Source organism: Periplaneta americana, chromosome 10 (genome assembly GCF_040183065.1).
Source record: "Periplaneta americana isolate PAMFEO1 chromosome 10, P.americana_PAMFEO1_priV1, whole genome shotgun sequence".
In the NCBI taxonomy this organism is placed as follows: Eukaryota; Metazoa; Arthropoda; class Insecta; order Blattodea; family Blattidae; genus Periplaneta; species Periplaneta americana.
In genome coordinates, this window is record NC_091126.1 from 19,000,900 (window position 1) to 19,024,663 (window position 23,764).

The following is a 23,764-nucleotide window of genomic DNA, read 5'->3' on the forward strand; positions in this document are numbered from 1 at the left end:
TGCTGAAACTTCCAACTTAATTTTCTAATTAACCGTGCATTTAATCATAAAGCTTAATATAGGGTTTCTATTCATTTAAGTGTACCCTATTGTCCCTTTAATCTGCAAGATTATTTCACTTCCGTCCTTTATATATTGCAGTAATCCATAGTGATTGACATATTCACTGCACGGGTGCTGTCTTCATATGGTGGACTGCTTGTTTGTTTTCTTGTGTAGTGCATATATCGTCGTTGTTCCTGCAATAACTCCTATGTGACGTATTTATCGATTTTCAGATTTTTCTATATTAAATAACTTAAATAATGAAACAGAAAGTAATAAGATCTCCTATATGTAATTATATTTCTTTGTTTCGAAAATGTAAGAATTCACAGTCTCCTATGTACAGCTGCCATATGATGAATAATTGTGTCTTTTCTTCCTACTGTCGACCTGGTTGGCAAGTTGGTATAGCGCTGGCCTTCTATGCCCAAGGTTGCGGGTTCGATCCCGGGCCAGGTCGATGGCATTTAAGTGTGCTTAAATGCGACAGGCTCATGTCAGTAGATTTACTGTCATGTAAAAGAACTCCTGCGGGACAAAATTCCGGCACATCCGGCGACGCTGATATAACCTCTGCAGTTGCGAGCGTCGTTAAATAAAACATAACATTCTTCCTACTGAAAAAATTTACATTTTGCACATAGGAATTATTGCAAGAACAACGACGATATGTATTTTATCTTTTCACGCTCGCGGATGTAGAACGGACGCGGAAATTCACAGCGAAGCTGCAGAGATACATTGCGAGAGTGAAAAGAGAAAACGTATGTATTGTATTAGTGTATAAGTAGCGACGAATGACTGAGGAGTAAGGGACGAAGACTCTTGTGACCCATGCCAGCCAATACACATTAACATCAGCTTATGAGATGATATTATGGTTATATTTCATTACACATCAGAACTTTCAATCTCATTTTGGCTTTATGTTTCAGTAATTTTAATTCGATTACTCATGTGATGTCAGAAATAGTAAGTAATTGGTTCAACATATTTATATTTTCTTTCTCAATCTATTTAACTTCTCCCTTTTAACTGACTTCACTATTTCGGGTAGGGGAAAAGAAGATTAATTTCATAGTATATTAGAAATACAGGCCTTCCTGAACATGGACTCGGGTTGACAAAGAACCATAGCTGTGACATCACAGGACAATCGCAAGACAACGGATATATACCGAAGGAAGTTCTATTTATTTATAAACTTTGTACAAATATTACATGAGATAAGAATGAATGTAAAATTTCAAATTCTTTAACTCTCCTACTACCAGGTTTTTTTACAACTTACTACTACCAAAGGGGTTAATACACTTACCCTAATAAAAATCATTTACCAATTTTTGTTAAGCATTTGAAATATTTATGAATGTATATTATTATTGACTATGAACTTCAGAAAGTGTAAAAATTTAAAATAATATTCCTCTTTTAAAAATACAGAGTGATTCAAAAGTCCCGTTCCATTTTGTTTAAAGCGTATACCAAAATTAATTAAATTCAAAATATGTTATTAGTGACACCATGAGAAAACATATCTGTAAAGTTGAACTTGTATCCCTTCCATTTCAAGGTAAACTCCTTAATATTATATATTTTTAACAAGGTAGTAAAAACAAATTTCAAAAAATGGAAGTAACAGCAGTATAAAGTAAAGTGGAACATATTTTAGATATTGTTGATATTTAAATAATCAAATACCATCTGTATAACCATGAACATCTCCAAGACACTTGTTTATAATAAAATAAAATCCTTCATAAATTGTTAACAATTCTAAAAATAAATAAATAAAAATATAAATTTTAGACATTTTAAATTCAAATATTGGAACACCACCTGTACTACAATGAACATCTCGGAAAAAGGCTCTACTAATAATTATTCCTAACAAAATCACTTTTAGAATAACCATAACAGACAGAAATAAACATTTTCAAAAATTGGAACCAAAGGTATGATACACATGTTAATATAAACGACAATAGTCCTATGAATAATGATATAAATAACACAAAATAAAATAATTTGGAAGTAGACAAACTCAACATATAGAAAATTAAGCTACAAATTGAATGTCATATCCTGGAATTTTCATGACACAGGATATCAAGGGAATTAATAGGATTACCCCACTTCAGTAATGCGGATTATTTCTTAAAGTAGAATAATTATTTGTGTTACTCATATTTCAAAATATTAGTAGACATAAAACAGACAAATACGTGAAATTTCAAAAATAAATGTGGAGAAAAATGAAAATAATATTGAAAAATCATCAGTGGGGTAATCCTATTACCCCTCTTGGTAGCAGGAGGTTAACGTAGTTTAAATATAGCTCTTCCGTGAAATAAAAACTGACTTTAGTAAAACGTGGAGTCCTGTTTTCTTAAAATAGAATTTTTATTAATGTTTGTAATTATTTATTTCTTCACTGAATTTAAAAGAAACATTTTATGAGTTAAATTAATTTTTACTTAAAACAGCGTTCTCAAACCATACTAATAATTATTTCAGATAAATACAGCTAAAAATAAATTAAATACATTTAGTGTACTTAATATTGTACAAAAGGTATCTAATCCAGCGAACTGAAAAATGTAGATAAGTGCAAAGTATATTATGGAATTGCAAGGAATTGGCTTCTTCAGACTATCTTGACAATTGGGAAAATAAAAAGGCCTAATATTTTACAAATATTTCTTGAAGATAACGTAATTTCTCAGACATCTTGGAATTAATTAAATGTTCCGTGTGCAACCTCATTGTAAGAAAAGGGATTTGTTCTATAATGATGTCTCTTATATGTGTAGGATTTTATATTTCGGAATCTTTTATTGAGATGTACTAGGCGTAATTTTTTCCACTTGTAAATAGTCCCAAAATGTCTGGAAAATAAAATCAAACTTTGAAGACTTAAAATATTTTTCAGCACTTAAAGAACTTATTTTGTTTAGCGTAATTCATTAAAATACGTTATTATATTCCCTGTTTTTATTTCAGCTCTACTACGATACTGAGATGACTGAAATACGCTAAATTATTTCATCAATATATATTTTATTGTATTCGAACTGATTTGAAAGAAATAACATTTGGATTTTAAAATTAATTCTTACTTACAAAATACTAGGCTTATAACATTATGGTTAATAGCCAATTCGACAATACTCTGTCGTATGCGATAAGTATATTTTGTTTAAAATAGTAAATATTGTAATAGAATTAAAACAGAAAGTTTTAAGCGAAGTAATGGAACCTTAGACATATTATAAAATAAAAAAAAACGTACCTTGAATTTTTATTAAAAATAGACACTGAGATCCTCAAGGAATTAAAAATTAGTCTTCAGAAGTTTTTGAAATCATGATTTGTCTTCATTGTACAACCTGTACATTCGACTCAGTCCAATAAATATTAGATTACTAATGGACTTATGCCAAATTAATATTTGCTATCAAGGAAATTAATTAAAAAAATGTTCAATAACCTTAACTTTATTCAGGACAAAACCCATCAAGAGAACCAATTTTTAGTAATATTTAATACTGACATTTTCCTCTATATTCTCTCAATTTTTCTAGTTTTGAAGTATACGTTTTACGTCATTATATTTAAATATTTATAACTTTGACATTCGAATATAAAAAATAACAAGTTTTTTATTATATGTTCCTACACATTTTTGAGTACTTCATCCTCTAACATTCACCGAAAATAAGACGTCTTATACATATAACTGAGAATTTATGCCCTAGCCATTATTCGAATGTTTAGAACTGCCCAGTTTCTATTTCTTCTACCTTTTATTTCGAAAAAAAAGTTCAATTTTTAGTTGTCTGTTGGTGGCCTAATTGATTAGTTTATTTCTTTGTGGTAGTTCCTGGTCCCATGTAAGAATGTCTTCTAGAATTTTTACGTCTCTCACTTTTTCAAATTGTTACAAACGACAATAATAATAATAATAATAATAATAATAATAATAATAATAATAATAATAATAATAATAATAATAAATAAACCTAATGTCTCCTGAATTTGTGATGAAACAGTAATTCCTACAGCTCATAAAAATAATGACATTCGTTCTGATATTATATATTATTTGTTGAAAAATTAATAGCTCCTGCTTATCAAAAAATTAACCGTCTCAGTTAGCACAGCGCTGACTTACTGCCGCGGACCCGAGATCAAACTTCAGTGATGGGGAAGTTTTATTTGTCGTCCACAAAGCGAAGTTTGTGAGAGTTTTCCTCTCGATTCTCCTGTTTGCCCCTTTTCAATTCACCAGTTCTTCACAACACCTTTTTCATGATCATCTCCGTTTCGAAATATAGGACATTTACTTGTGTTTAGTAGGTGTCGTAACGACATTCCGCCGTGACAGGCATTCCTCGTGGTTTCTCTAGAGGTTGGAAGATGGCAGTGATGTTGGTTTCTAGATTTCTAGAAAACTCTGAGATATACAGAGGCGAAACTTGAGAAAACAGTCAAATTAAATATTTATTTTATTTAAAAGAATTTTCTATGTTTCTTTTCCTCAAATATTTATTGAAAAAAATTCTGTTATCTAGTACAAATTTCGTGACTGGGAGGCCATTTCGTTGGACTCAGATTTCGCAACATGTCGCGTCTAAATTCTGTTAACTTTTTAAGAATATATCTTACTTACGTGAGATTTGTCTTTTTTTCGAATAAAATTAAGTTTTCAGACATTTAACGCATTACATTGATACGAAAAAATCGCAAACCTCTTTATAGGATATTGTCCTATAATCCATATCGAAATGCGGGCTAAGAGTATTGAAACAAATGTAAGAATATTTCGTCACTTCAATTTGTTGGTGTTAATAACAGCCTACTAGGTTCCGTAATTTTCCTACAAACCTGTATAGTACCATGTTATCAGTTGCAGTTAGACCTATATGCATGCATGCATACTTACATACATACATACATACACATACATACATACATACACACATACATACACATATACACACATACATACATACATTCATATATACATAGATACCTACATACATACATACATACATACATACATACATACATACATACATACATACATACATACATACATACATACATACATACATACATACATACATACGCACACACATACATACCTGACATCTTAAAAATGCTAATTTTAAATTTGGAATTAATTTTAGTTGTGAATTTGGATGTCAGTTGTTTTTTTCTTACAGCGGTACAACTCTTAACGGCCTGTATAATATAGTCTACATTTATAGTAGTTGGGTAGATCATAGATGTAGGCTTTTGAAAATTTCCTGAAATTTGTCTAACAGTTTTAAATAATATGAAATGAATTATTACTGTCGATATCGGTAATCGATACTCGATGTCTCGAAACGAAGCCACAAATCTACCTGTGGAGTGTGCCTGGCTATATGCCTAATTTTGTACTCTATGGCGATGTCTTAACGATCCCCATGCCACTAGAAAAGTTTTATAGAAAATCTCATGTCGTGGATTTTACATTGCTAGCAATTAAACATTTGAAAAGATTGGGATGTCTTCTTTTTTAATGTGGACACTTCTGTCGTAGTTTGGGAAACTAGAGTGATAGCAATTGAATGTTTTTGGTGGCATATTGGTTTTATTGCTAGATAGTTGCAACATAATTAACTCATACCTATTAACATTTTAGTCTGTATAGAAAAACAACAAAATTTATGAGAATATGAACGATATGGAAATAATTCGAAAATGAAATTAACTTTTTCGTCTGAATTTTTTTTAAGTAGGTTATTTTACGACGCTGTATCAACATCTCAGGTTATTTAGCGTCTGAATGATATGAAGGTGATAATGACGGTGAAATGAGTCCGGGGTCCAGCACCGAAAGTTACCCAGCATTTGCTCAAATTGGGTTGAGGGAAAACCCGGGCCACCTGGTTTCGCAGCCAGACGTGCTAGCCGTTACTCCACAGGTGTGGACTCGTCTGAATTAGAAGAGTGTTACTGTATTTTAAATGTATTTTTCTTCAGGAATATTGCCAGTTTCAGGGTTCTTTCTTGCTTTTTTCGTAATAGACAGATTTGACGGTACTTCCGCTAGAGGAGATGGCCAGCCAACAAAGACAAAGTATACCATCGCACTGACAATGGACACACCCCGACAGAATTTGAAATTTTTACTGTATGTTTCACGAAAATTGAAATCTCTGACTTGACCCTTGTTTATAATTTACTTTTTTACTCCTTAATCTGTTTCCAATTCAAGTGGCTGGCCAGATGTAAACCTCTATTACAATCATATGCTCTGGCAAAATGATGTTACGCTATTAAAACTTAGAACTTGCTCATTGTGCAGTGATAAAGTAATGATGTAGCATTTATAGAATTATGGGAGGGGGAAACAGAAGTGTCGCAGAAAATTTTACGCAGTACCTCCTCCAGTAATTATTTACTCTGTGAAGTTATCAATTTACTGTGAGGAATGGTGAAATTTTGGAGTTGAAATGAAAATGAGCAACCGTCTTTGTTATGAGCGAGTGGATATATTTAACGAATACAGTAGAACCTCGATAATCGGAACTAATTGGGACCTGAGAATGTTCGGATTATCAAATTTCTTTTCAGACTATCAAATACATGGAATTACTTCATCTGAACTTAAAAAAGTTTTACACTACTATATACGTATAAAAAAGAATATTACGATACAAGGTTGGAAACTGCTTTTTACAAAATCGAGGAAAAGTTTGAAAAACGAGCAGAGTGAGTTTGTCAATTTCCGAGATTTTGTAATGCACTTCACAAACGTGTATTGTACAGTATCTTTCGCACGATAGTATATTTTGAAAATTATATTTTTAAAATCTCAATATATAGTACGTACGTTACACTATGAACAGCTGACTGATGTTAGCAGTCTGGCCAACGTATAAACTTCACCATCAACTTCAATGTGAAGGAGTAAAAATGATTCAGGTACTTGTAATATTTCGTGTTCAATTGGAATAATTTTTATTTCTTTTTGTTAAATGAAGTTTGAATTGTTTAAATAAAGTTCAGTACATTTAAAATGAACTGATTTGTTTCGTATAATGTACATTAATTAACACTGCGTTTTGCGTATGAATTTTACATGCATTGTAGGATTGTAGCATACATAGAAGGCAGTGGTTTTCATTACAACTCTAGAGCACTTATTTGTAATACTTAAACCTAGACCTATACATATAGGTCTAGATTTAAACATACTTATCTAGGTTGGCAACTCTGAATTCAGTAAAATGAACTTCCAATCGTGGCGACCGTTTGCTTTAACAACGAGAAAACACACTATCGTGCAAAAGGAAGTAGACATTATTGTCTTTATTCCCCCTATTATCGGATTTACACGCCAATACTTTTCTAGTATTCTCTCGTTTTCTGTGCTTTCCGATATTGTACGTACGTACATTCAGTAGCGCGTTCGGATTATCGGACGTTCGGATTGTCAAGGTTCTGCTGTAATAGAGTTTTTAGGGTATTGAGTTTTGTAATTTTTGCAATATTAATCCGAATTATTTTGTTTTTTAAACTGTTTGTTAGATACATTAGTAATAAATTATGTGAAAATTTTCAACTCAATCGGACTTCTAGTTTCGAAGTCATTTTTTGTAATTATGCAAATTAGTGATATGAGCTTAATACATTTAAATACAGAAGGTTAAAAAATTTTGTATTTACGTGATTCATACGCAGTATTTTAAATGGAGAAATGCATGATATTTAGGCCATTTTAGGCACAATATATTTTTTAAGTTCAGACATTTATTTTTTCATACTTTGTATTTATAATAATTTTTATCTCTTAATTTACAAAATACTTAACATTTCTTAACATTAGATCTCAGATAATATATTCATGAACTTGTGTGAAAGTTTTCATTGAATTTGTTGAAAACTGCATGCGCATGGAACATTTTTTAAGGTCTAAAAAGATTGTGTTTACCAGAGAACGGCAAATTTGTGAAAGGGGATGCAATTGAAGTAGGCATACATAAAAATCGCTGTTGGACATCAAAGAAGACGCAGAAGCAAAACAATCTCTATCAACATTCTAAGTGCTCAAGGAACAATTTAAAAAAAAAAAAAAAAGAAGAAAGGAAAATTGATTTTTGACAAATTTTTGTAAGAACTCAGTTCTTGTGTCCCTTAAAACTGAACTTGACTCTTTGAACTCTTTTAATTCGTTCTAGAATCATAAAAATGCTGCATTCCTTATGAATGATTAATTAAATTTCTACGCATTGGCGAAAACGTCTTAAGTATTTGAACAATACTAAAGAAAACTATACCTTTTGTATTGGTTCTGTTTGCAAGAAATGTTCTGTACCTCAGCTAACAGTCATTTGTGTCAATGGCAAAGGATTCCATTGTACTTTATCCAGTAGCAGTTGTTATTGTTAGCAATATTTCAATATAGGATATCCAATTCCCTGACTATGGATGGAGTAAATCAGTATTCTACATGCAACTCTGCAAGAGATGAGTCCGATCAGAGGAATTCGGAAATATACGGTAAATTAGGGCCTGTTGGACAGTCGGGCATGTTGGACACTTTGTACTTTAACGTGTTACCTCGCCACTTGTGGGCACCACATTCTGCTAGAAGTCAATGATGGAAGTAGCCACGAGTGGCTACTTCCGTCATTGACTTCTAGCAGAATGTGGTGCCCACAAGTGGCGAGGTAACACGTTAAAGTACAAAGTGTCCAACATGCCCGACTGTCCAACAGATCCTAAGTTACCCTATATAATATTTTTAACTACTTTTACTCTTATTTCCGATACAAGTGAGGCCACCGGCGTAGCTCAGCAGTAAGAAGCTTACCTTATCTAGGATGACCAGCTTCTGGTCAGAAAAATACGGGAAACTTGTTCATAACAAATTTCAGCGCAATTTTTGGGATGTGAAGCCAGGATTCACTGATGCATTAGTTTATATTAAATTATATAAAACTATCTATATATTATTATAATACAAATATGAGTTCTCACAATAATGAGTGCAATAATAATTAAAAATATGCACGTTTCATAATTTTAACTTATTTGTATTTGTCAAGAGGATACCACAGGTTATTTAATTTCGTATCTTGCTATAGAAACTGAAAAGAAAAACTGTTTATAATCATATGTGCACACACTTACACCAGATATTACAGGATCACTACAAGAGAACTACTGTATTGATTAGTAGAGGAAGTGTTACAAATATGGAATAGTATTTTGTTTTTTTTTCGTTTTGTAACCTACATACTCGTATTTTGAATACTGAACGTAAAGTATCGTCCTGTTCATTCCTGAATGTACCTGTGATTAGTACACCAAACTAGGAAGTTCATAAGATGTTATAAAATGTTTGAAAAAATAATTTCCTCAAAATCTAACATGTTTCCTTCATAAAAATGGATGTACAAATTTGGAATACTATTAACAAGTTACAAGATTTAAAAAATTGCAAAATCAAAACTGCCTCTATTAAGAAAAGCATAGAACAAGCATTCACCATCTTCATTAGAAGGTGTTTTCCCAACAGTAATACCGAATCCAGATAAATCGTCTCTCACGTCTTTTCTCGAAATTGTTTTACGGCTTCTTGCATTGCCTTTTCATTCCACAGTTTTCTAAGTTTGTTGGAAGGTGAGGTTTCTTCTTCTCCTACAGATACCAGCACTAGTAACGAAACAGAAAACAAGTGTATAAAGTTTGAATACTAATAATACTAGTATTTCATATTTGTGACACACTGATGTTGTAAGTCATAACCTCAACACATATCATAATTTAAAAACATACATTACTATAAACGTAGATTATTTATCTTTAAGAATATATATCATTAATATTTCTAACATTGAGGAATAACAATGTACAGTATATTGAAGAAAAGAACTTACAGCAAAAATTTTCACTTTCCTCGAAAACGCAATAATGATAAACGTTTCAGCAGTTCAATTTCTAACTGCAAAATAACACATTACCGCGATAGAGAGTATCAATGCGCAGTAGTCTGGACGACTTCCGCTAGAATACAACACGTCTCACGTCGTATATTACACTATTTCATAATAATAGTATCCCTATTTCATATTTGTAACACTTCCACTTCTTACTAAACTATCAATGTTAATGTCAGTTTATATCTAAATATATTTAGCGATGATGATGATGATGATAATAATTATTACTATTATCATTTTACATTAAATTTTACAATTACGATTGATAAAGAAAAATACGGGAGAATTAAGACATCAGTCTTGGAGCAGGGAGAATCCAAAAAAAATAGGGGTGTTCCCTGAAATATAGGAGAGTTAGTCACCCTAATCTCATCATAGTTTGACTTAGACGTGGATTCTAATAACTCTTCTTCTATGGTACAACAGCCTTCTTAGGCCAAGACCGCCCCAATGATCCTCCTCCATCTGTTTCTGTCCCGCGCTTCATTTTTCCAGCGGCTTACTCCGATTGACTTCAAATCTTTTTCAACATCGTCGAGCCATCTTGTTGCTGGTCGGCCCACTTTTCTTACTGTGTAGAATGGGTCGGTAAGAGTGACTTTTTTACATGGGCTATCATCATCCATCCTATATAGGTGGCCTAGCCATCTCAGTCTGTTGGCATTGATCACTTTAATTATATTCGCATCATTATACAAATTGTATAATTCAGTGTTATATCTGATACGCCAGGTACCCTCTTCATTTACTGGGCCATAAACTTTTCTTAACACTTTCTTTTCGAATACCATTAACATTTCTATATTTTCCTTACTCAAGGTCCAACTCTCTGATCCATATAATAGGACTGGTCTAATCAATGTTTTATATAGCCTACATTTTGTTTTTATGCTAAGAAAGCGGGACTGGAGTTGCTTCTTTAATCCATAATAACATTTGTTTGCCATCTTAATTATTGAGTTTATGTCTACTGTTACACTATTATCATTTGGGATTCTAATAATGGTTGGGTTTTTTCCGAGGTTTCCCCTTCTGCAAGGCGAATATGAATTCCATGAATAGAGCCCGGAATTTTAGGTGCTAAAAGTTAAGAATGACACTGAGTGTAGATGAATAGACGTGGTGCCCGTGAGGACATTTTCAAGGTTAGTTCACAAGAGTCCGATATGTAATAATATTGATATTGATATTTATTTGTCATTCAACTTTACAATTCACAGTTATGGTGGACCTTCACATTTCTGTTTTTCGATCCACCATCCCTTTATACATATAACTCTTTTCTATTAAGGTATTCTTTGCCGAGAATTTCTTGATTGCTTTCTAATGTTCTGTTATGACTGAATTGCTATATGTCCTTCCCCCTCTATCCTCTTCTATTCTCTCCCTCCTACCTAGACTGTTTCCCTTCCATTCCTAAATTTCCTATTTTATTACCCCTATCCATATATTTATTTCTATAATACTCCTACAGTTATAGTACCCCTGCTACTACTCTCAATCCAAAACATTGAAAAACATCAAATATCTAATTCACTTAAATTACACTTCCAATTTCTCTCTCATTCCACTTCACATTTGTTCAGATATATACAGTACACACATATATATTTTTTTTCCCCACTTTAATTCTCATTGTATTCATTGTTTGATAGTTTATCTTATTACACTCTTACCCTATCTTCTTACACTTAACACTTTCTTCTCTGTTCCTTTCCTTACACTTTTGCCACCCCTAACTTTCCTGCACTCACTTTTTAGCACTCTTCTTCTTCGCTATAACCTCTCCAACGCCCTATCTATTCAGTCCTCACAATCACTAATATCTGGTAGTCGCTTCATTCCTACACTCGTTCTTCTCATGTCTTCTCTTGGATATGTAATAATAGACAACAGAGTCAGAAGGACTGAGCAATGGATCTTGTAAACCATGCGCTAATTTGTAAGTGGGGTTAAGAGGATTAAAAACCTTTAACGATACCAAAGAGAAAATACCTCTCAAAGAAGTAGGGGCATGGCTTTATATTTATAAACTATAGCGAGGAACAATATTAACTTTTAGCACCTAAAATTCCGGGCTCTACCCATGACAAAGCCTCGGTCCCATCTCGCCAAAATACCACTTCACTAAGACTATGTGCACCGACACTAGAATAGTTAACAACGACGTTAAATAACCGTCCTTCGCTATCGCGGTTGTTAATCAAAGTACAGTGTGATTCGTCAGCGATTGTAATGTGGATGTTGTCATTTCGGAAACTGGCGAATAGGGGCTTTGGGGTAACAGTTGATGAATTTCTTTTGCATTCCTCACAGGGCCGGTGAAGTGAGCTACCTACAGACCTAATACTTCTATTTCATTGTGAGTGATTACTCAAAGAATAGTTAGCATGTTCTCGTTAGCCTGTTCCTTCTACGTTACGCTCGGTGCCATATCTAATTTATCTCATTTCAAAACCATCCTCCCGACGGCAAATTTATGATATTATAATTATCTGTTATTATTATTACTATTATTATTATTATTATTATTATTATTATTACTAAGTATTTAATTAAGCAAAACAGTTGTTTTTAATTGACGGAGATATTTCTTCCTGAGGGCCCTGTTAGGATGTTTAATTGGTTAGAGCTCAATATCTCACTGAATTGAACAGTTTATTTATTTTGGCGTATGGTCGCAGCGAGGAAATAACTGAAACTTTATCGGCGCGCCGCCAATCCTTTTTACTATCCCTTGTGAAGTTTGCTTACCAGAGGTAGAGAGAAGTCCGTTAAGAATGTAAGTTTATGTTAATGTTTTATTGTTGCTATTATTATTATTATTATTATTATTATTATTATTATTATCATGTTTATTACCACAGTTAATATTATTCGTTAAAAATGTCAATATTTTTTAGTATTTCATGTGAAGTTTTCTTACCAGAGATGGACAGAAGAACATTAAGAATATAAGTTTATATTAATGTGTTATTATTATTATTATTATTATCATTATCATTTTTATTACCACAGTTAAAATTATTCGTTAAAAATGTCAATATTTTTTAGTATTTCATGTGAAGTTTTCTTATCAGAGATGGACAGAAGAACATTAAGAAATAAGTTTATATTAATGTGTTATTGTTATTATTAGTATTATTATTATTATTATTATTATTTTTATTATTATCATGTTTATTACCACAGTTAATATTATTCGTTAAAAATGTCAATATTTTTTAGTATTTCATGTGAAGTTTTCTTACCAGAGATGGACAGAAGAACATTAAGAATATAAGTTTATATTAATGTGTTATTATTATTATTATTATTATCATTATCATGTTTATTACCACAGTTAAAATTATTCGTTAAAAATGTCAATATTTTTTAGTATTTCATGTGAAGTTTTCTTATCAGAGATGGACAGAAGAACATTAAGAAATAAGTTTATATTAATGTGTTATTGTTATTATTAGTATTATTATTATTATTATTATCATTATCATGTTTATTAACACATTTAATATTATTCGTTAAAAATGTCAATATTTTTTAGTATTTCATGCGAAGTTTTCTTACATGAGATGGACAGAACAACATTAAGAATATATGTTTATATTAATGTGTTATTATTATTATTATTATTATTATTATTATTATTATTAGTATTATCATTATCATGTTTATTACCACAGTTAATATTATTCGTTAAAAATGTCAATATTTTTTAGTATTTCATGCGAAGTTTTCTTACCAGAGATGGACAGAAGAACATTAAGAATATAAGTTCATATTAATGTGTTATTATTATTATTGTTATTATTATTATTATTATTATTATCATTATCATGTTTATTACCACAGTTAAAATTATTCGTTAAAAATGTCAATATTTTTTAGTACTTCATGTGAAGTTTTCTTATCAGAGATGGACAGAAGAACATTAAGAATATAAGTTTATATTAATGTGTTATTGTTGTTATTATTATGATTACTATTATAATTATTATAATAATAATTATTATTATTATCATTATTATTGTCATTATCATATTTATTAACACAGTTAATATTATTCGTTAAAAAGTCAATATTTTTTAGTATTTCATGCGAAATTTTCTTACCTGAGATGGACAGAACAACATTAAGAATATAAGTTTATATTAATGTGTTATTGTTATTATTATTATTATTATTATTATTATTATTATTATTATTACGTTTAGTATCATCATTAATATTTTTCGTTAAACGTGTCAATATTTGTTAGTATTTGTTGTGAAGTTAGCTTACCAGAAATGGACAGAAGTACGTTAAGATTTTAAGTTTATGTTAATATATATAATTTTGTATTCATTGCTATGATTGTTGTTGCTATTATTATGCTAATTATCATCATTAATATTATTCGTTAAACATGTCAATATTTGTTAGTATTTGTTGTGAAGATAGCTTACCAGAAATGGACACAAGTACGTTAAGATTTTAAGTTTATGTTAATATATAATTTTGTATTATTGCTATGATTATTGTTGCTATTACTATGCTAATTATCATCATTAACATTATTCGTTAAACATGTCAATATTTGTTAGTATTTGTTGTGAAGCGTGCTTACCAGAAATGGACACAAGTACGTTAAGATTTTAAGCTTATATTAATATATAATATTGTATTATTGTTATGATTATTGTTGCCATTATTGTGCCAAATATCATCATTAATATTATTCGTTAAACATGTCAATATTTGTTGGTATTTGTTGTGAAGTGTGCTTACCAGAAATGGACACAAGTACGTTAAGATTTTAAGTTTACGTTAAATATAATTTTGTATTATTGCTATGATTATTGTTGCTATTATTATGCTAATTATCATCATAAATATTATTCGTTAAACATGTCAATAATTGTAGTATTTGTTGTGAAGTGTGCTTAGCAGAAATGTACAGAAGTACGTTGAGATTTTAAGTTTACGTTAATTTATAATTTTGTATTATTACTATGATTATTGTTGCTATTATTATGCTAATTATCATCATTAATATTATTCGTTAAACATGTCAATATTTGTTAGTATTTGTTGTGAAGTTAGCTTACCAGAAATGGACAGAATTACGTTAAGATTTTCAGTTTATGTTAATATATTATAATTTTGTATAATTGTTATTATTATTGTTGGTATTATTATAATGCTAATTATCGTCATTAATGTTATTTCTTTAAATGTGTCAATATTCTTTAGTATTCCTTGTGAAGTCTGCTTACAACAGGTGGACAGAAGTGCGTTAAGAATAGGCTATAATATAAATCTGGCTTTCAAGTAGTAGCTCCCTTTAAAGCAGGTTTGAATAATTTCAAGGAAAAATTGTTCCGGAGCCGGGTAACGATCCCGGGACCCATCGCTTAGCACGCGAACGCTCTACCGACTGAGCTACCCCAGGAACTATACACGACAACGTTACAATTTTTCCTTGTATATCCACACAACTCACATGAGCTGACAAGACGCCAGAACACAACTGTGAGTGTACCCTTCTCCGGAACAATTTTTCCTTGAAATTAATCAAACCTGCTTTACAAGGAGCTACTACCTGAAAGCCAGATTTCTATAATACATTCGTTACTGGAGGTACGTTAACAGAAAGCCACAATTTAAAGTCACACAGTAATTGTGTGCACTCACAGTTGAGTTCTGGCATCTTGTCAGCTCATGTGAGTTGTGTGGATAATTATAAAAGGAAAAATTGTAACGGTGTCGTGTATAGTTCCTGGGGTAGCTCAGTCGGTAGAGCGTTCGCGTGCTAAGCGAAGGGTCCCGGGAACGTTACCCGGCTCCGGAACAATTTTCCTTGAAATTATTCAAACCTGCTTTACAGGGCGCTACTACCTGAAAGCCAAATTTGTATAATACATTCATTACTGGAGGTACGTTAACAGAAAGCCACAATTTAAAGTCACACAGTAATTGTGTGCACTCACAGTTGAGTTCTGGCATCTTGTCAGCTCATGTGAGTTGTGTGGATAATTATAAAAGGAAAAATTGTAACGGTATCGTGTATAGTTCCTGGGTTAGCTCAGTCGGTAGAGCGTTCGCGCACTGAGCGAAGGTTCCCGGGATAGATACCCGGCTCCGGAACAATTTTTCCTTGAAATTATTGAAACCTGCTTTAAAGGGAGCTACTACCTGAAAGCCAGATTTGTATTATGATTATTATTGTTATTATTATTACTATTATTATTATTATTACTATTGTTATTACTACTACGCTTATAATCATCATTAATGTTATTAGTTAAGAATGTCAATATTTTTCGCATTTCTTGTGATGTTTTGCTTAACAGAGATAGACAGATGTACGTTAAGAATATAAGTTTATGTTAATGTATGGTTATTTTGTTATTATTATTATTAATATTATGTTTATTATCATAGTTAATATTATTCGTTAAACGTGTCAATATTTTTTTAGTATTTCTTGTGATATTTGCTACCTACGTTAAGAATATAAGTTTATGCTAATATTATTATTATTATTATTATTATTATTATTATTATTGTTATTATTATTATAATTATTATTATTATTATTACATTTATTGTCATAATTAATATTATTCGTTAAATGTGTCAATATTCTTTCAGTATTTCTTGTGAAATTTATTTACCAGAAATGGACAGAAAAACGTTAAGAATATAAGTTTATATTATTATTATTATTATTATTATTATTATTATTATTATTATTACGTTTAGTATCATCATTAATATGTTTCGTAAAACATGTCAATATTTGTTAGTATTTGTTGTGAAGTTAGCTTACAAGAAATGGACAGAATTACGTTAACATTTTCATTTTATGTTAATATATTATAATTTTGCATAATTGTTATTATTATTGTTGGTATTATTATAATGCTTATCATCATCATTAATGTTATTTCTTTAAATGTGTCAATATTCTTTAGTATTCCTTGTGAAGTCTGCTTACAACAGGTGGACAGAAGTGCGTTAAGAATAGGCTATAATATAAATCTGGCTTTCAAGTAGTAGCTCCCTTTAAAGCAGGTTTGAATAATTTGAAGGAAAAATTGTTCCGGAGCCGGGTATCGATCCCGGGACCCTTCGCTTAGCGAGCGAATGCTCTACCGACTGAGCTACCCCAGGAACTATACACGACAACGTTACAATTTTTCCTTTTATATCCACACAACTCACATGAGCTGACAAAACGCCAGAACTCAACTATGAGTGTACCCGGCTCCGGAAAAATTTTTCCTTGAAATTATTAAAACCTGCTTTACAAGGAGCTACTACCTGAAAGCCAGATTTCTATAATACATTCGTTACTGGAGGTACGTTAACAGAAAGCCACAATTTAAAGTCACACAGTAATTGTGTGCACTCAGAGTTGAGTTCTGGCATCTTGTGAGCTCATGTGAGTTGTATGGATAATTATAAAAGGAAAAATTGTAACGGTGTCGTGTATAGTTCCTGGGGTAGCTCAGTCGGTAGAGCGTTCGCGTGCTAAGCGAAGGGTCCCGGGATCGTTACCCGGCTCCGGAACAATTTTTCATTGAAATTATTGAACCGTGCTTTACAGGGAACTACTACCTGAAAGCCAGATTTGTATAATACATTCGTTACTGGCAGTACGATAACAGAAAGCCACAATTTAAAGTCACACATTAATTGTGTGCACTCACAGTTGAGTTCTGGTGTCTTGTCAGCTCATGTGATTTGTGTGTATATAAAAGGAAAAATTGTAACGGTGTCGTGTATAGTTCCTGGGGTAGCTCAGTCGATAGAGCGTTCGCGCGGTAAGCGAATGGTACCGGGATCGATACCCGGCACCAGACCAATTTTTCCTTGAAATTATTGAAACCTGCTTTACAGGGAGATACTACCTGAAAGCCAGATTTGTATAATACATTCGTTACGGGAAGTACGTTAACAGAAAGCCACAATTTAAAGCCACACAGTAATTGTGTGCACTCACAGTTGAGTTCTGGGGTCTTGTCAGCTCATGTGATTTGTGTGTATATAAAAGGAAAAATTGTAACGTTGTCGTGTATAGTTCCTGGGGTAGCTCAGTCATTAGAGCGTTCGCGCGCTAAGCGAAGGGTCCCGGGATCAATACCCGGCACCGGAACAATTTTTCCTTAAAATTATTGAAACCTGGTTTACAGAGAGAAACTACCTGAAAGCCAGATTATTATTATTATTATTATTATTATTATTATTATTATTATTATTATTATTATTATTACTATTGTTATTAGTACTACGCTTATGATCATCATTAATGTCATTAGTTAAGAATGTCAATATTTTTCGCATTTCTTATGATGTTTGCTTAGCAGATATAGACAGATGTACCGTAAGAATATAAGTTTATGTTAATGTATTGTTATTATTATTATTATTAATATTATGTTTATTATCAAAGTTAATATTATTCGTTAAACGTGTCAATATTTTTTTAATATTTCTTGTGATGTTCTCTTCCTATGTTAAGAATATAAGTTTATGCCAATGTATTATTATTATTATTATTGTTATAATTATTATAATTATTACTATTACTATTATTATTATTATTATATTTATTGTCATAATTAATATTGTTCGTTAAATGAGTCAATATTTTTTTTTTAGTATTTCTTGTGAAATTTATTTACCAGAAATGGACAGAAGAACGTTAGGAATATAAGTTTATATTATTATTATTATTATTATTATTATTATTATTATTATTATTACGTTTAGTGTCATCATTAATATTTTTCGTTAAACATGTCAATATTTGTTAGTATTTGTTGTGAAATTAGCTTACCAGAAATGTACAGAAGTACGTTAAGATTTTCATTTTATGTTAATATATTATAATTTTGTATAATTGTTATTATTATTGTTGGTATTATTATAATGTATATTATCGTCATTAATTTCTATTTCTTTAAACGTGTCAAAATTCTTTAGTATTACTTGTGAAGTTTGCTTACAACAGGTGGATAGAATTGCGTTAAGAATACGCTATAATACAAATCTGGCTTTCAGGTAGTAGCTCCCTTTAAAGCAGGTTTGAATAATTTGAAGGAAAAATTGTTCCGGAGCTGGGTATCGATCCCGGGACCCTTCGCTTAGCGCGCGAACGCTCTAATGACTGAGCTACCTCAGGAACTATACACGACAACGTTACAATTTTTCCTTTTATATCCACACAACTCACATGAGCTGACAACACGCCAGAACTCAACTGTGAGTGTACCCGGCTCCGGAACAATTTTTCCTTGAAATTATTAAAACCTGCTTTACAAGGAGCTACTACCTGAGAGCCAGATTTGTCTAATGCATTCGTTACTGGAGGTACGTTAACAGAAAGCCACAAATTAAAGTCACACAGTAATTGTGTGCACTCACAGTTGAGTTCTGGCATCTTGTCAGCTCATGTGAGTTGTGTGGAAAATTATAAAAGGAAAAATTGTAACGGTGTCGTGTATAGTTCCTGGGGAGCTCAGTCGGTAGGGCGTTCGCGTGCTAAGCGAAGGGTCCCGGGATCGTTACCCGGCTCCGGAACAATTTTTCCTTGAAATTATTGAAACGTGCTTTACTGGGAGCTACTACCTGAAAGCCAGATTTGTATAATACATTCGTTACTGGAGGTACGTTAACAGAAAGCCACAATTTAAAGTCACACAGTAATTGTGTGCACTCACAGTTGACTTCTGGCGTCTTGTCAGCTCATGTGTGTTATGTGTATATAAAAGGAAAAATTGTAATGGTGTCGTGTATAATTCCTGGGGTAACTCAGTCGGTAGAGAGTTCGCGCGCTAAGCGAAGGGTCCCGGGAACGTTACTCGGCTCCGGAACAATTTTTCCTCGAAATTATTGAAACCTGTTTACAGGGAGCTACTACCTGAAAGCCAGATTTGTATAATACATTCGTTACTGGAGGTACGTTAACAGAAAGCCACAATTTAAAGTCGCACAGTAAGTGTGTGCACTCACAGTTGAGTTCTGGCGTCTTGTGAGCTCATGTGAGCTGTGTGTATATAAAAGGAAAAATTGTAACGGTGTCGTGTATAGTTTCTGGGGTAGCTGAGTCGGTAGAGCGTTCGCGCGCTAAGCGAAGGTTCCCGGGATATATACCCGGCTGCGGAACAATTTTTCCTTGAAATTATTCAAACCTTCTATATAGTGAGCTACTACCTGAAAGCCAGAATTGTATAATATATTCGTTACTGGAGGTACGTGAACAGAAAGCCACAATTTAAAGTCACACATTAATTGTGTGCACTCAGAGTTGAGTTCTGGCGTCTTGTCAGCTCATGTGAGTTGTGTGTATATAAAAGGAAAAAATGTAACGCTGTCGTGTGTAGTTCCTGGGTTAGCTCAGTCGGTAGAGCGTTCGCGCGCTAAGCGAAGGGTCCCGGGATCGATACCCAGCACCGGAAAAATTTTTCTTTGAAATTATTGCAACCTGCTTTAAAGGGAGCTACTACCTGAAAGCCAGATTTGTATAATACATTCGTTACTGGAAGTACGATAACAGAAAGCCACAATTTAAAGTCACACATTCATTGTGTGCACTCACAGTTGAGTTCTGGGGTCTTGTCAGCTCATGTGATTTGTGTGTATATAAAAGGAAAAATTGTAACGGTGTCGTGTATAGTTCCTGGGGTAGCTCAGTCGGTAGAGCGTTCGCGCGCTAAGCGAATGGTCCCGGGATCGATACCCGGCACCGGAACAATTTTTCCTTGAAATTATTGAAACCTGCTTTACAGGGAGCTACTACCTGAAAGCCAGATTTGTATAATACATTCGTTACTGGAAGTACGTTAACAGAAAGCCACAATTTATAGTCACACAGTAATTGTGTGCACTCACAGTTGAGTTCTGGGGACTTGTCAGCTCATGTGATTTGTGTGTATATAAAAGGAAAAATTGTAACGGTGTCGTGTATAGTTCCTGGGGTAGCTCAGTCGGTAGAGCGTTCGCGCGCTAAGCGAAGGGTCCCGGGATCGATACCCGGCTCCGGAACAATTTTTCCTTGAAATTACTGAAACCTGCTTTACAGGGAGCTACTGCCTGAAAGCCAGATTTGTATAATACATTCGTTACTGGAAGTACCTTAACAGAAAGCCACAATTTAAAGTCACACAGTAATTGTGTGCACTCACAGTTGAGTTCTGGCGTCTTGTCAGCTCATTTGAGTTGTGTGGATATAAAAGGAAAAATTGTAACGGTGTCGTGTATAGTTCCTGGGGTAGCTCAGTCGGTAGAGCGTTCGCGCACTAAGCGAAAGGTCCCGGGATCGTTGCCCGGCTCCGAAACAATTTTTCCTTGAAATTATTGAAACTTGCTTTACAGGGAGCTACTACCTAAAAGCCATATTTGTATAATTTATTTGTTACTGGATGTACGTTAACAGAAAGCCAAAATTTAAAGTGACACAGTAATTGTGTGGACTCACAGTTGAGTTCTGGCGTCTTGTCAGCTCATGTGTGTTGTGTGGTTATAAAAGGAAAAATTGTAACGTTGTCGTGTATAGTTCCTGGGGTAGCTCAGTCGGTAGAGCGTTCGCGCGCTAAGCGAAGAGTCCCGGGAAGAAACCCGGCTAGGGAACAATTTTTCCTTGAAATTATTGAAATCTGCATTACAGGGAGCTACTACCTGAAAGCCAGATTTGTATAATACATTCGTTACTGGAGGTACGTTAAGAGAAAACCACAATTTAAAGTCACACAGTAATTGTGTGCACTCACAGTTGAGTTCTGGCGTCTTGTCTGCTCATGTGAGTTGTGTGTATATAAAAGGAAAAATTGTAACGGTGTCGTGTATACTTCCTGGGATAGCTCAGTCGGTAGAGCGTTCGCGCGCTAAGCCAAGAGTCCCGGGAAGATACCCGGCTCGGGAACAATTTTTCCTTGAAAATATTGAAACCTGCTTTACAGGGAGCTACTACCTGAAAGCCAGATTTGTATAATACATTCGTTACTGGGGGTACGTTAAGAGAAAGCCACAATTTAAAGTCACAGTAATTGTGTGCACTCACAGTTGAGTTCTGGCGTCTTGTCTGCTCATGTGAGTTGTGTGTGTATATAAAAGGAAAAATTGTAACGGTGTCGTGTATAGTTCCTGGGGTAGCTCAGTCGGTAGAGCGTTCGCGCTCTAAGCGAAGGGTCTTGGGATCGATACCCGGCTCCGGAACAATTTTTCCTTGAAATTATTGAAACCTGCTTTACAGGGAGCTACTACCTGAAAGCCAGATTATTATTATTATTATTATTATTATTATTATTATTATTATTACTACTACGCTTATGATCATCATTAATATTATTAGTTATGCGTGCCAATATTTTTCGCATTTCTTGTGATTTTTGCTTAGCAGAGATAGACAGATTTACGTTAAGAATATAAGTTTATGTTAATGTATTGTTATTATTATTATTATTATTATTATTATTATTATTAATATCATGTTTATTATCATAGTTAATATTATTCGTTAAACGTGTCAATATTTTTTTAGTATTTCTTGTGATGTTTGCTTCCTACGTTAAAAATATATGTTTATGGTAATGTATTATTATTATTATTATTGTTATTATTATTGTGTTTATTGTCATAATTAGTATTATTCGTTAAATCTGTCAATATTTTTTCAGCATTTCTTGTGAAATTTATTTACCAGAAATGGACAGAAAAACGTTAAGAATATAAGTTCATAGTATTATTATTATTACTATTGTTATTAGTGTTATTATTATTATTACGTTTATTAGCATCATTAATATTATTCGTTAAATGTGTCAAAATTATTTAGTATTTCTTGTGAAGCTTGCTACCAGAGATGGACAGAAGTACGTTAAGACTATAAGTTTACTGTACGTTATTGTATAATTTAGTGTTACTGTTATTATTATTACTATTGTTATAATAATAACAATAATAATAATAATAATAATAATAATAATTATTATTATTATGCTTATTACCTTCAGTAATATTATTCGTTAAATGTATCAAAATTATTTAGTATTTCTTTTGAATTTTCCTTACCAGAGATGGACAGAAGTATGTTATAAATAGAACTTTGTGTTATTGTATTATTATTATTATTATTATTATTATTATTAGTATTATTATTGCGTTTATCATCATTATCATCAATTGAATATCTCTGCTTGAGTTGTCATGCCTATAGTTTACCAAAGGTTTTTTGTCTGAAAGGATATGGCCTCAGTTCCCACCGGAATTTTCGTCTGACGTCATATCCAAGGAACACCAGAGGCACCTATTCACTCTGCAGTAACTGTTGTCTACGCATGGGCGCGCACTGCCATTTAGTCTAGTAACGGGATTAAGGTACTTGTTGGTCTGCCTCTGCCCTATATGCAACAATACCGATCACGTGTGTTGGATTCGAGATCGGGAGGCCTAGGCTTCGATTCAATGTGCAGATAACCTGACTAGCGGTTTGTGACCGTCTCTCAGTATAGAGACATGTGGCTACCCAAAATAGATCACGACTGTTCATTAAATCATTATCGTTACATCCATCCTATCTTTGGAGACATAAAATAAACCACTGAATAAGTTTTGGATTTCAGCTTTTCATTGTCATTGAATTGTGACAATTTACGTTTTCAGGCTTGTGTTAAAATTTAAATTCTCTGACGTTTTCGAGACAATCATCACGGTTTATGCTAAGGATCGTATGT

At 32.6% G+C, this 23,764-nt stretch overlaps 2 non-coding genes across 2 annotated transcripts; one reads left to right on the forward strand and one right to left on the reverse strand.

Moving 5' to 3' along the window:
- Positions 1–17,128: 17,128 nt before the first annotated feature.
- TRNAS-GCU (transfer RNA serine (anticodon GCU)) lies at positions 17,129–17,202 on the reverse strand. Its single transcript has one exon. It is a non-coding gene; the product is annotated as a tRNA-Ser (tRNA).
- A 3,801-nt stretch (positions 17,203–21,003) lies between these two features.
- Positions 21,004–21,077, forward strand: TRNAS-GCU (transfer RNA serine (anticodon GCU)). Its single transcript has one exon. It is a non-coding gene; the product is annotated as a tRNA-Ser (tRNA).
- Positions 21,078–23,764: the final 2,687 nt, after the last annotated feature.